This window comes from Rhinopithecus bieti, unplaced genomic scaffold (genome assembly GCF_001698545.2).
Source record: "Rhinopithecus bieti isolate Rb0 unplaced genomic scaffold, ASM169854v2 scaffold_21703, whole genome shotgun sequence".
In the NCBI taxonomy this organism is placed as follows: domain Eukaryota; kingdom Metazoa; phylum Chordata; class Mammalia; order Primates; family Cercopithecidae; genus Rhinopithecus; species Rhinopithecus bieti.
The window spans coordinates 644,349-656,888 of NW_016812332.1; positions in this window are offsets into that span (position 1 = coordinate 644,349).

Below are 12,540 nucleotides of genomic sequence, written 5' to 3' on the forward strand. Positions count from 1 at the left end.
GCATTAGATAGATCCTTAGTAGAGTGGTTAATACCATTAAATGCTGGACTGTCAGAATCATGAATTATCCATTCAGACATGATTTTGTTTTTCTTTAACTCAGGTTTCTTAGAGGCTGGCTTGTCCTAATTTCTTTTGCCCATTCAGTATTGAAATTTCCTGTGTTTTAAAAAGCAATGTTGGGAAACACCACGCTGGGTCAGCAGTTTGTATAAGATAGGAGTTTGGACATGTCAGGTACTTATATATTTGATTGACTATGAGGACAAGCAGAAGGGATATTCTTAGTAAAGTTATTTAAAAAATGATACAACATTGACTTAGCTTCAGTCTTGAATCTTTTGAATGGCATGAAGAGTTGGTTAGTAAGGTGGTTAGAGACTATTGTTAGAACAGAATAGAAATAAACTCTTTTTTTTTTTTTTGAGACAGAGTCTTGTTCTGTCACCCAGGCTGGAGTGCAGTGGCGCGATCTCGGCTCACTGCAACCTCTGATTCCCGAGTTCAAGCAGTTCTCCGCCTCAGCCTACTGAGTAGCTGAGATTACAGACGCCCACCACCACGCCTGGCTAATTCTTATATTTTTAGTAGAGACGGGGTTTCACCATCTTGGCCAGGCTGGTCTCAAACTCCTGACCTCATGGTCCACCCGCTTCGGCCTCCCACAGTGTTGGGATTACAGGCGTGAGCCACTGTGCCCTGAGGAAATAAACTTTTCAAATGAAGCTGTCTATAGTTGAACTCTGTTGGATAATATATGCTGGTTTATATTAAAGACCCAGTGTACTTTCAGACCCAATCTACTCTCATCCCAGTATGGGTTTTAGTATGCTGTTTTCTTGTTGTGTTGTAGGTCAGGATTTACCATGGTTCACCACCTTTACATTTGCAAGGCCATGGCTAGAGAGGTTAAAGAGTTGTGATGTAAAGAAGCTGAGAACAATGGGTAAGATGACTCGAAATACTCAGGGAATACCTATATGCCAGGCCCTGTGCTACGTGCTCCCACATATTTATTCTTTGCAACCACTGTGAGTCAGCTCTTCCTCTTTCACAGCTGAGGAAACGTACTCAGAACGGTTAGGTGGCTTGTCCAAGGTTACGCAGTGATGGAGTAGCACACCAGGATTTGACAGAAGACTTCCAGCTCCTCAGTATTTGTTGTCTTTGGAATCTCCTTCCTGCCAAAAGAGCAGGAATGAGTGGAGTTGGGAGAGGGGGAGTTTTAAATGCTTGCTGCTTGATATCTTTATATAATGTTATGGTTATGAGCAAGGGTGTCATGCCATCCTAAAAGAGTGTCAGTTATTCAATAAAAACCACACAAGCAGAAAACATCAGCTGTATTCTCTCCTGACTTTGCAATGGGATCTTTCCCATATGCCTCACAGATTGTGGAGGAACTTTGGGTTTACATCCAGCATTGGCCTCTTGGGCTAATGCTGAGCATGAGTTGTATGAAGCGTGCCCTCACTCACGTATCAGAGTTAAGCAGTGTAGGCCATCTGGAAGAGAAAGCAAGCTGAGATTTCCTGGGTGCAATTTGGAGGACTTCCATCAGGCCACAACACACTGGGACAGTTAGACAATGTGCAAGCTGCTGCCCTCATGTTCTTGTGTCAGATGCACTTAGGGGGAGGAAAGTAAACAGATTTCCTTTCTTTTTGATACACATAACTTCCCAGCTTGGACTTAAGGTAGAGCTGAGATGTCAGTGGAGTTCTGTTACAATTCTCCATCAAATAAATTAAATGGCCTACTTTTGTCACCTCTGAGGGACATTAAGTAGAGATGGACAAACATTTTTAATTCTTAAAACCATTTGAGCCATGTCCACCTATTTTTTTATGGTAGCCTGTAGAAAGATGCTATTTTAATTTCTTTAAAACACGGCTCTTTGCCTTACTTAAACACCATGAAAACTATGAATATTGAAAATCACGTTTCTTCCTTGGATCTTGCTTGTTTGATCTTTTAAAACAGCACATAGAAAAGTCAACTTTTCTGGAAGTACTTGCTGCTTATGCTCCTGAGGGCTGAAATTTTTCAGAAAATAAAGGTCATTTTGTGATTCTTTTTTAAAAGTCAGAGAAACAGACAATGGCTGTTATATTTTATTGTCACAATTTTGCAAGAAGATTTAAGAGTAGTTGAGTGAAATTCATTATTTTAGGAGTGGCTAAACACTGGGTCATTACAAATTAATTTAACAGGTACATACCTCAGAGGTATTGCAGGTTTGGTTCCAGACAACCACAGTAAAGCGAAAATTACTAAAGTGAGTCACACAATTGTTTGGTTTCCCAGTACATATAAAAGTTATGTTTATACTATACTGTGTCTATTCAGCGTGCAATGGGATCTATATGCAATAGCATTATGCCTGAAAAAACAATGTACATACCTTAATAAAAAACACCTTATTGCTAAAAAATGCTAATGATCATCTGAGCCTTCAGCAAGTTATAATCTTTTTGCTGGTAGAGGGTCTTTCCTCCACGTGGATAGCTGCTGACTGATCAGGGTGGTGGTTCTGAAGATTGTGGTGGCTATGGCAATTTAAAAAAGAAGACAACAGTGAAATTTGCCATATTAATTGACTCGTCCTTTCATGAAAGATTTCTCTGCAGCATGCAATGCTATTTGATAGCCTTTTTTTTTTTTTTTTTTTTTTTTTGAGACAGAGTCTTGCTCTGTTGGCCAGGCTGGAGTGCAGTGGCACAATCTCGGCTCATTGCAACCTCCATCTCCCGGGCTCAAGCAATTCTCCTGCCTCAGCCTCCTGAGTAGCTGGGATTACAGGTGTGTGCCATTATGCCCAGCTAATTTTTGTATTTTTAGTAGAGATGGTGTTTCACCATGTTGGCCAAACTGGTCGCGAACTCCTGACCTCAGGTAATCTGTCCGCCTTGGCCTCCCAAAGTGCTGGGATTACAGGCGTGAGCCACAATGCCTGGCCTTAATAACCTTTTACTTATGGTAGAAGGAGTCAGTCCTCTCAAATCTGCTGCTGCTTTATCAACTAAATTACATAATAGACTGGGTGCAGTGGTTCATACCTGTAATCCCAGCACTTTGGGAAGCCGAAGCAGAGGGATCACTTGAGCCCAGGGATTCAAGATTAGCCTAGGCAAGATGATGAGGCCTCGTCTCTACAAGAAATAAAATAAAATTACATAATATTCTGAGTTCTTATTTGTCATTTCAACAGAGTCTTTTCCAGAAGCAGATTCTATCTCAAGAAACCACATTCTTTGCTCATCCATGAAAAGCAACTTATCTGTTCAAGTTTTATCATGAGATTGCGCAGTTCAGTCCCAACTTCAGTCTACTCTTCTGATTCGAGTTCTCTTGCTGTTTCCACTACATCTGCATTTCCTTCCTCCACTGGAGTCTTAAACCTCTCAAAGTCGTCCATGAGTGTTGCAATCAACTTCTTCCAAACTTCTGTTAATGTTGATATTTTGACCTCCTTCCACAAATCAGTGTTTTTAATGGCATCTTGAATGGTGAATTCTTTCCAGAAGGTTTTCAATTTACTTGGCTCACATTCATCAGAAGAATCACTATGGCAGCTATGGCCTTATTAGGTGTATTTCTTAAATATGACTTGAAAGTCAAAATTATTCCTTGGTCCATGGACTATAGAATGGAAGTTGTGTTAGCAGGCACGAAGACAACATTAATCGCTGTGCACCTCCATCAGAGCTCTTAGGTGACCAGGTGTATTGTCAGTGAGGAGTAATATTTTGAAAGAAATCTTTTTTTTTCTGAGAAATAGGTTTCAACTGTAGGCTTAACATATTTAGTAAACCATGGTGTAAACAGATGTGCTGTCATCCAGGCTTTGTTCCATTTATAGAACACAGGCAGAGTAGATTTAGCATCATTCTTAAAGGCATTAGGATTTTCAGAATGGCAAATGAGCATTGGCTGCAACTTAAAGTTAGCAGCTGCATTAGCTCCTAACAAGAGAGCCTGTCCTTTGAAGCTTTGAAATCGGGCATGGACTACTTTTCTCTAGCTGTGAAAGTCCTACGTGGCATCTTCTTCCAATAGAGAAGGCTGTTTGATCTACACCGTTGTTTAGTGTAGTCACCTTTATCAATGATCTTAGATAGATCTTCTGGAGAACTTGCTGCAGCTTCAACATCAGCACTTGCTGCTCCATTTTGCACTTTTATGTTACAGAGATGGCTTCTTAACCTTAAACATCATGAGCCAACCTCTATTAGCTTCCAACTTTTCTTCTGTAGCTTCCTCTCCTCTCTCTGCTTTTATAGAATTGAAAAGAGCCTTGCTCTGGATTAGGCTTTGGCTAAAGGGAATGTTGTAGCTGGCTTGATCTTCTATCCAGTCCACTCAAACTTTCTCCATATCAGCCGTAGGCTGTTTCACTTGCTTATTCGTTCACAGGAATAGCACTTTTAGTTTTCTTCCAGGACTTTTTCCTTTGCATTTACGAGTTGGTTAACGGGTGCAACAGGCCTACCTTTTGGCCTGTCTTGGCTTTCAATATACCTTCCTCACCAACTAACTTGTGACCTAAAGTTGGAGATGTGTGACTCTTCCTTTCACTTGAACTCTTAGAGGTCATTGTAGGGTTATTAATTGGCCTAATTGCAAGATTGTTGTGTCTCAGCGAATAGGGAGGCAAAGAGAGGGCAACAGCCAGTTGGTGGAGCAGTTGGAACACGAACAAAATTTATCAATGAAGTTCATCATCTTATATGGGTACAGTTTTTGGGACCCCGAGATAATTACAATAGTAACATCAAAGGGCAGCGGTCACAGATCACCATAACAGATAATATAATCATGAAAAAGTTTGAAATACTGCAAGAATTACCAAAAATGTGACACAGAGACATGAAGTGAGCATGTGCTGTAGAAAAATGGTTCCAATAGTCTTCTTAATGCAGGGTTGCTAGAAACCTCAATTTGTAAAAAATAACTACGAAGCAGAAGAAAGTGGAGCGCAGTGAAATGAGGTATGCTTGTAGTCTTCGTTTTGTGCCTTTTGAGGGAAACCGCATATCCCTTAGGACTGGGTGCATGTTTTGAAGTGAGCTTAGGGAGGAGATCAAGTTCACAAATCTCTGAAAAGCTACAGGGATGGAGCATGGGGGGTCCCAGCAAGCCTCTTCACTTCAGGGCTGCAGCCAGGACTGGGTGTGGACAAGGGGAGCAGTAGGGAGCAGCTGGGGCAGGATTTAAGTGTTCACCAACTATCTGGAGTTTCCAGATTCTCTAGGGGACTAGCCTACTTGCCATAAAATGCTGGGAGTAGGAATATTCCGAGAATGATTTCCATAAACATTCACTTTTTTTTTTTAAAGATAATATATGCACATGGGGAAAATGGAAATAGTTCAAAAGGTATAGAGGAAAAAAAGTCTGTCTTCCCGGGAAACAGTTCCTTGGCCAGGGTTTTGGCCTTGACTCACTCTTGGGGAGTAGGTGAGGGAAGGCGAGCAATCCTGGAAAGTCAGCATTTCTAGAATGAGAGGCGTCCTCTGGCTGTTTGGCACGTTTGCTCGATCATTTCCTCCTATTTTTATGCTTATTCATCCTGTGGCCTGTGTTCTCCTTGACATGCCTATTTTTTTTTCCACCCTCCTGTGGGGAGAGATAACATTCTCAGGACCTAATTCTCATCTGATAAGTTTTATTTTTAACCGACTTCTACACCCTTTCCTCTTTGCTTCTTATTTTCATGGGCGCATATACTTCTCAGCCTTCTCTGGCTTTCTCAGGAGGCGTGTGCAAAACGTCTGGTACGGTATCTTGTGCCAGGGTTTTTCCAAATGGGAGCAGCTGGTCAGGGTACTGGGAACCTGGCTCAGCTTCCAAGGGCAGCGAAACTTTCTCCTCTGCACATGTTCCTGTTTTTAACCAGGCAATTCACTCTTACCTCCTGCTTCCCCTCTGGGCTGTCCGTAAATTTCATTTTATCATAAATTCATATTATCTTGATGAAGGAAACCCACTTAAAAAACAACAAGACATTGTGACTTGCAGTGATGAGTGTGGACTAGTCTCCCATCAGCAGCAGTTTTGTAGCTACTTAAGGCTTCCATGGTGTGACAACTAAGCCATGAGTTTACATGATGATTCTTGGTTTGAGATTTAATCATACTAACAAGTTTTCCACCCAAATGAAGAGAAAGGGTGTTTTGTTGTCACGTGATCTCCAATGGCAGCTTTCCCAGACAAGTATGTTAGGAGTAAACTGTTAGCTACTTAAGTATATATACATTCTTGGTTTTTTTAGCCTTTGACCCACCACTCCCCTCTCCCCAAATATAACTAAATATGGTTATGGCTGAAACTTTTCAAACTAACATCAGGGTGAAGAGGAACTTTTTAACCTGGAGAGGGGAATGGGGTTTGCAGGGACTGGCAGCATTCCCCAGAGAGGGGTGTGCATGGGAATGCTGCTCTCAACTTGAACTTCATGGCCTTCAAATACATTTTGTTCTCAATGGACCAGTTGTCTCTCAAGTACACTTAGCTCTGTTGTGCATGGTGTATGCAGTCACTGAGCATTTCCTATAACGCTGCATTAGGCACTTGGAAACAAGAGTTTTAAAAAATCCATGTTGTAGCTTCACAGGATGAAAGATTATTACCAAATGACTTAAGAATACTACTAACAAAATTACACACCTCATCATGGTGTACCAACAGATCCTAGGAGACACATACAAATTAGGCTAATTGGAAGACAGTTAAATAAAGGCACATTTTACCACAGTAGGGAGGGTACAGGAAAACCACAAGGTGGGGAGGCTCTAGGAAAACCCTAGTACTAGACCACAACAGCAGGTGGTACCACCACTCAGAGGCAGGAAAGGGTGCAGGGTATGGGAAGAAATCAGTAACCAGAAAGAGAGAGGCCCACAAGAAGAGAAGGAAGGGAACAAACACCCTGGCCTTTCCCTCTTCCCTCTTCAGACCTGCAGGAGCACACCCTGGGCTAAACACATCTAGAAGACAGCAGTCAACGGAGTCTGTTGACATAGCCCATGCAGGTTGAGCTCCTGTGGCTCAGAGTGGGCATAAGGATACAGCATGTGGAGAGGCAAAGGGAAAACAGTTGACACAGATGGCCTCCAGATTTCACATGATCCGGCCCAGGCTGCTCCTCACAGCTTTTCTCCTACTAGGCTATCCCCTATTTGCTATGTTTCTGACACACTGCCATTTTCCTCTTCTTCAAACAAGGTTGTTTCTGCCTCAGGGCCTTTGCACTTCTTCCCTCTTCCTAGTGTTCCTCCCTTTTCTACGTTGCATGGATGATGATGGGCCATTTAGATCTCAGCTCCTTAAAAAGGATTTCCATCCTAATGTTCCTTCCGTCTCACCCGCCCATGGTCTGTCTCACTATCCAGGTTTTACATTTAAGAGAGTAATGAAACAGTTTTATTTTAAAATGTTGATGTTTACTATATACTGGAAGTCATATTCTTTGTAGCTATTCAAGCTTAAGGTGAAAAAATCTACATGTCAACGTTAACATTATGCAGTGGATACCTGTTTGTATGAACCTCACTGGGAATGTGCAAACTAAGACGTGTGGACATCACTGGCAGGGCATAACCGCTCAACAGAGCCTGCTGGAAGAAGTGAGGCATAAAAGGGAATGTCTGTGCTTTTCACCATGGTGATCTGCACTGCATTTCCTTATCTACAAAGACCTAGAAAGTCTCCTCCAAGGCTTCAGAGAGCTCCCACCTCCCTCTGATGGCCACGCCCTGGCCCATTCTAACTCAGGTGGATATAAAGGAACCACAATTTGAAGTGACTACTTTGGTTCCACCTAAGGATTTGGTTTGTGTGGCAGACCAGGGCCATTTCCTTGTCTTTCAGAAGGCGCTGTCCCATTCCTTTCAGGCATCATCCACCAGGAGTGAGGTTTGAGGAGTCAAGCCTGGGTGGGAGCAATCTGAAGATTGTATCGCACTTGATAATTTATGGTGAATTTTGCAGCATTGTCTCATTCAGAGATGAACATGAAGCTGTTCTCAATGGCCTTCCTCCAAGTGCCATGATGTTCCTGACTTGAGCAGGCAGCCAGGATGCACTTGCACTTTCACTAGCGGCCTGTGGCAGGGCAGACCTCCATTCTGACCAGTGGGGCCTGTGCCACCTAGTTGTAAGTGTCTTCATGATCACACCTGCTTTTGAGGACAGACACATCTGTTTTGGTTTGGAGGTCAAAGTTTTATTCCACATTCTGCTGTTACTTGGTGGGCCACCATGCTTGTCCCCCGGTGGTGCTCTCCTAGTGTCTGGATTCAAGAGGAAATCTCATGGACATCTAAGAACAGGGACCAAAGCCACACTGGACTAGAACTGGAAGCTAAGAGAACAGTCAGGACTGAGGAACCTCTCAGGGCAGCCATCTCTCTCTCTGCTGCCCCGCTCTTCTCAGCTGCTCGGTTTCTTTTGGACCATGGGGCCCCACGTGACTTTCTAGCTATTCCAGCTGCTTTCAGTTTTCTAGTTCTCAAGAAAAAAAATATGATTTACAAAGTTCATTTTTTTGTTTTTTGAGACAGTGTCTTGCTCTGTAGCCCAGGCTGGAGTGCAGTGGTGTGATCTTGGCTCACTGCTACCTCTGCCTCCCGGGTCCCAGTTCAAGCAATTCTCCTGCCTCAGCCTCCTGAGTAGCTGGAATTACAGGCATGCGCCATCATGCCCAGCTAATTTGTGTTTTTTGTTTTTTTTTTTTTTGTAATTTTAGTAGAGACGGTGTTTCACCATGTTGGCCAGGCTGGTCTTGAACTCCTGACCTCATGATCCACCTGCCTCGGCTTCCCAAAGTGCTGGGATTACAGGTGTGAGCCACCGCGTCTGGCCATACAAAGTTCATCTTTTTGAGCCAGACCAGAAGTCTGGATGGATTGCCTGCCCTCTGGCCACATGTTCACAAGTGCTATAGATGGAGGGGATGGGATACAATCATATGGTATCCTATCCTATAGGGCTGTTCAGAGCTGTTTCTCTCAGAAGGGGATGTGAGCAGAGTAGGCGATGGCAGGTATTCCTTTTCTAGGAATATAAGCACTAGAGCCGATGTGCTTTGCCTGGCATAGTATAAGAAGTTTCAAGAATCCTGTCTGCCCCAAAAATATCCTGCAGGCCCTGAAGGAAGTACCTGACTTGAATTTCTGTTATTATTCACTGAAGGGCTAGTATATTTATTCACTGACTCTAGAGTCATTTAGCACCAGGGTTAGGTTCAGGTCTAAGAACCTATTCCATCCCCTCCAGATCACAAAGGAGCACTTTCCCTCTTTTGGTCTGTCAAAAACAGAAATGAGGCCGGGTATGGTGGCTTATGCCTGTAATCCCAGCACTGTGGGAGGCCGAGGCAGGCGGATCACGAGGTCAGGAGTTTGACACCAGCCTGGCTAAAATGGCAAAACCCCGTTTCTACTAAAAATACAAAAATTAGCCATGCATGGTGGCGGGTGCCTGTAATTCCACGCAGTTGGGAGGCTGAGGCAGGAGAATCGCTTGAACCCAGGAGGCAGAGGTTGCAGTGAACCGAGATCGTACCACTGCACTCCAGCCTGGGTGACAGAGCGAGACTCCGCCTCAAAACAAAACAAAACAAAACAATAGAAATGAATACTGGGTGTTTATCCAAAGGAAAAACCTTTGAAAGAGATACCTGCACCCCCATGTTTATTGCAGCTCTATTCATAATAGCAGAAATATGGAGGCAACCTATGTCCATCAGTGGAAGAATTGAGAAAGAAAACGTGGTATATACAGAAAAAATGGAACACTACTCAGTCTCAAAAAAGAATGAAATCCTGTCATTTGTGGCAACATAAATGAGCCTGGAGGACCTTATTTTAAGTGAAATTAGTCAGGCACAGAAAAATACCAAATGTTCCCATTCATATGTAGCGCTAAGAAAACCATTGAGCTCATAGAAGTAAAGCATAGAACTGTGGTTATTAGAGACTAGGAAGGCTGGTAGGGAGGGGAGGGGAGGAGAGACTGGTTGACAGATACAAAGTGACAGCTGATGGGAGAACAAGTTCCAGCGTTTTGTAGCACTGTGGGTGAATATAGCTAGCAACAATTTAGTGTATATTTTCAGAAAGCTAGAAGACAGGATTTTGAATTTTCAGAGCACACAAAAAAATGTTCCAGGTGATGAATATACTAACTACCCTGATTTCATTATTACACATTGTATACATGTATGGAAAATCACTCTGTATCCCATAAATAGGCACAATTATTACATGCTGACTAAAAATAAAAGGAAAATAAAATAAAATCAGACCCATATTTCATAGCACATGCAAGAAAAATCTCCAAATGAGTTTGAAATTTAAATGTAAACAGTGATAGCATGTAAGCAATGGGTGATTTCCTCACTAACTTTGATGTACATAAAGCCTTTCTAAATATAACTGAAAATTCAGAGACATAATTAATAAATTTGACTATATTAAAAAAACAGATGTGAAGCAATTCAAATTACTTGTCACTTAAGAGGTGAACAGTTATGATTTGCTAAAAGTATACTTTTTCATCCTTCCTGGAGTGTTAAACATTTTGGTGAAGACAGGTCTGTTACATCAGCTTGTGGAGGTCTCAGCTGAGGGTCAGTGTCCCTGAATTTCCCTCCATTCTTATCACTGGGCTCTGCTGTCTCCACAGCTGCCTGGATTGTGGCTGCAGAACACACAGAGGAAAGGAGCTGGGGACTGGGGCTCTGACTGAAAGACCAGGGCAGATGCATTCTCCTTGACCCTACAGATCTTACCAGTCTCATCCCATGGACTGTATTTGCCAGTCCCCAGCAGGGACAGGTTTCTCGTTTGTGTTAAATTGGAAAGGTAACAGACTTAGGTATTGTCAGTTCCACGCTGGTTATTACTGGCAAGCAAGGAGAGATGGTGACATGGCATACTGGCTGACTTCAGATGACAGGGGAAGTTTGAGATTGCTGTCACTGCTTGTTTGGAACAAACAGAAGAGAAAGGCCTAAGACAGGCTTAGCTTCTAAGGAAATGATACATCCTTATTTGGGTTCTGCCCAAACATCTCTTTCATATCTCTTGAAACTGCAATAGGGACCTCTCCTCTAATTTTAAGTGGAGAGTAGGCTTGCTGTTCCGAGGATTTAGAATGGTAAAAGCCAAACTTGTATTTGTGGGTATGTTGTGTCGAAACCCCACTAACCTTAATAAGAGAAGGCACCAGGTTTAAGAGGCGAAAGAAGAGCCCCAGCACCAACAAATGAGACATGGGGTTTTATTAGGTGTTCACGTACAGGGGAGAGAGTCCAGTGGCAGTGGGCTGGCCAGGAGAACTGCTACCACCTGCAAACCTGCTGTTTATGTAGCATTTTCACTTAACACCCTTTCCTCAACAACCTCTACCTAGCCACCTTCTTTTAACCCAAAACTAAGGGCCTCAATGCCCTGTACAGCCCATGTTCCATGGGATGGACCCAGGGCTCAGATATTTACCATAGGCAAATAACAAATCTCTGGGTTGGGCATGCCTGGATTCCCTAGCTCAAAATACGCATTCAGGTGGCATCTGCCATACAGGGTCATTCTAAGGGTATGCTTAAATTATTGCTATCAGGTGCGTTAACCCTACAGCATATAGGTGAAAGTATTGAACCTTTGAAACTAGTCTTAAGCTTACTAGCTGTGTGACCTTAGGTGAATTCCTTATCCTCTCTGTGCCTCAGCTTCCTTGTCTATAAAATGGGGCTCATAATAGAACATATTACCTGTTGACTTTTATGAGGTTTAATGAGTGAATATTTGTGGAGTGGTTACAACAGTGCCTGCCACATGATGACCAGCATATTCATGCTTGTTTAATAAATACAAACGCTGTGAAACTACTGCCCTGGTAGAAGAAGTTAGTGTCTTATCTCCAAAGATTTAAATAATGGGAAGCTACCTATTTGCCTCCTTGTATGTGCACTGATTGCGAAACAGATTCGCCATTTGACACCTGGACTCCGAGAACATGAGGAGCAGGAAATAGGGGTTTCAGACAGTCCCAAGTAGAGCCGAAGATGACCTTGGCTTAGGGAGCTTGGATGGAGGGGTGGAGGAATGGGAGGCACCTTGTCATGGGGCAGCAGCTGAAGGCACTTCTCCTCATTTCACATTTCCCAAGGTGCGTTCTGCCTCTATACTGCACTTGACTCATTGGGAAAATGGAATGAGTATATGAGTAATACTTGACCCTTTGCGAGCACTTATAGCTACACAAATTCAATCATGTCTCTGAAACCCACGTAGGAGCCTGGTCTTGGCGATGACCTGTACAAATGAAAGTAATGTTATTATGAAGTTTCATCTTCAAGGAGAATAATTACATCATGGCCATTTCTTTCCCTATTAAATTATGGCCAGCTGCCTCTTAATAAAAAATAAAAAGAAGGACTCTGTATTTACCGTAGTTAAACGTTAACGGTCTTACCATAGGCAAGGAACAAATCTCTGGGTTGGGCGCCTGGATTCCCTAGCTCGAAACACACAT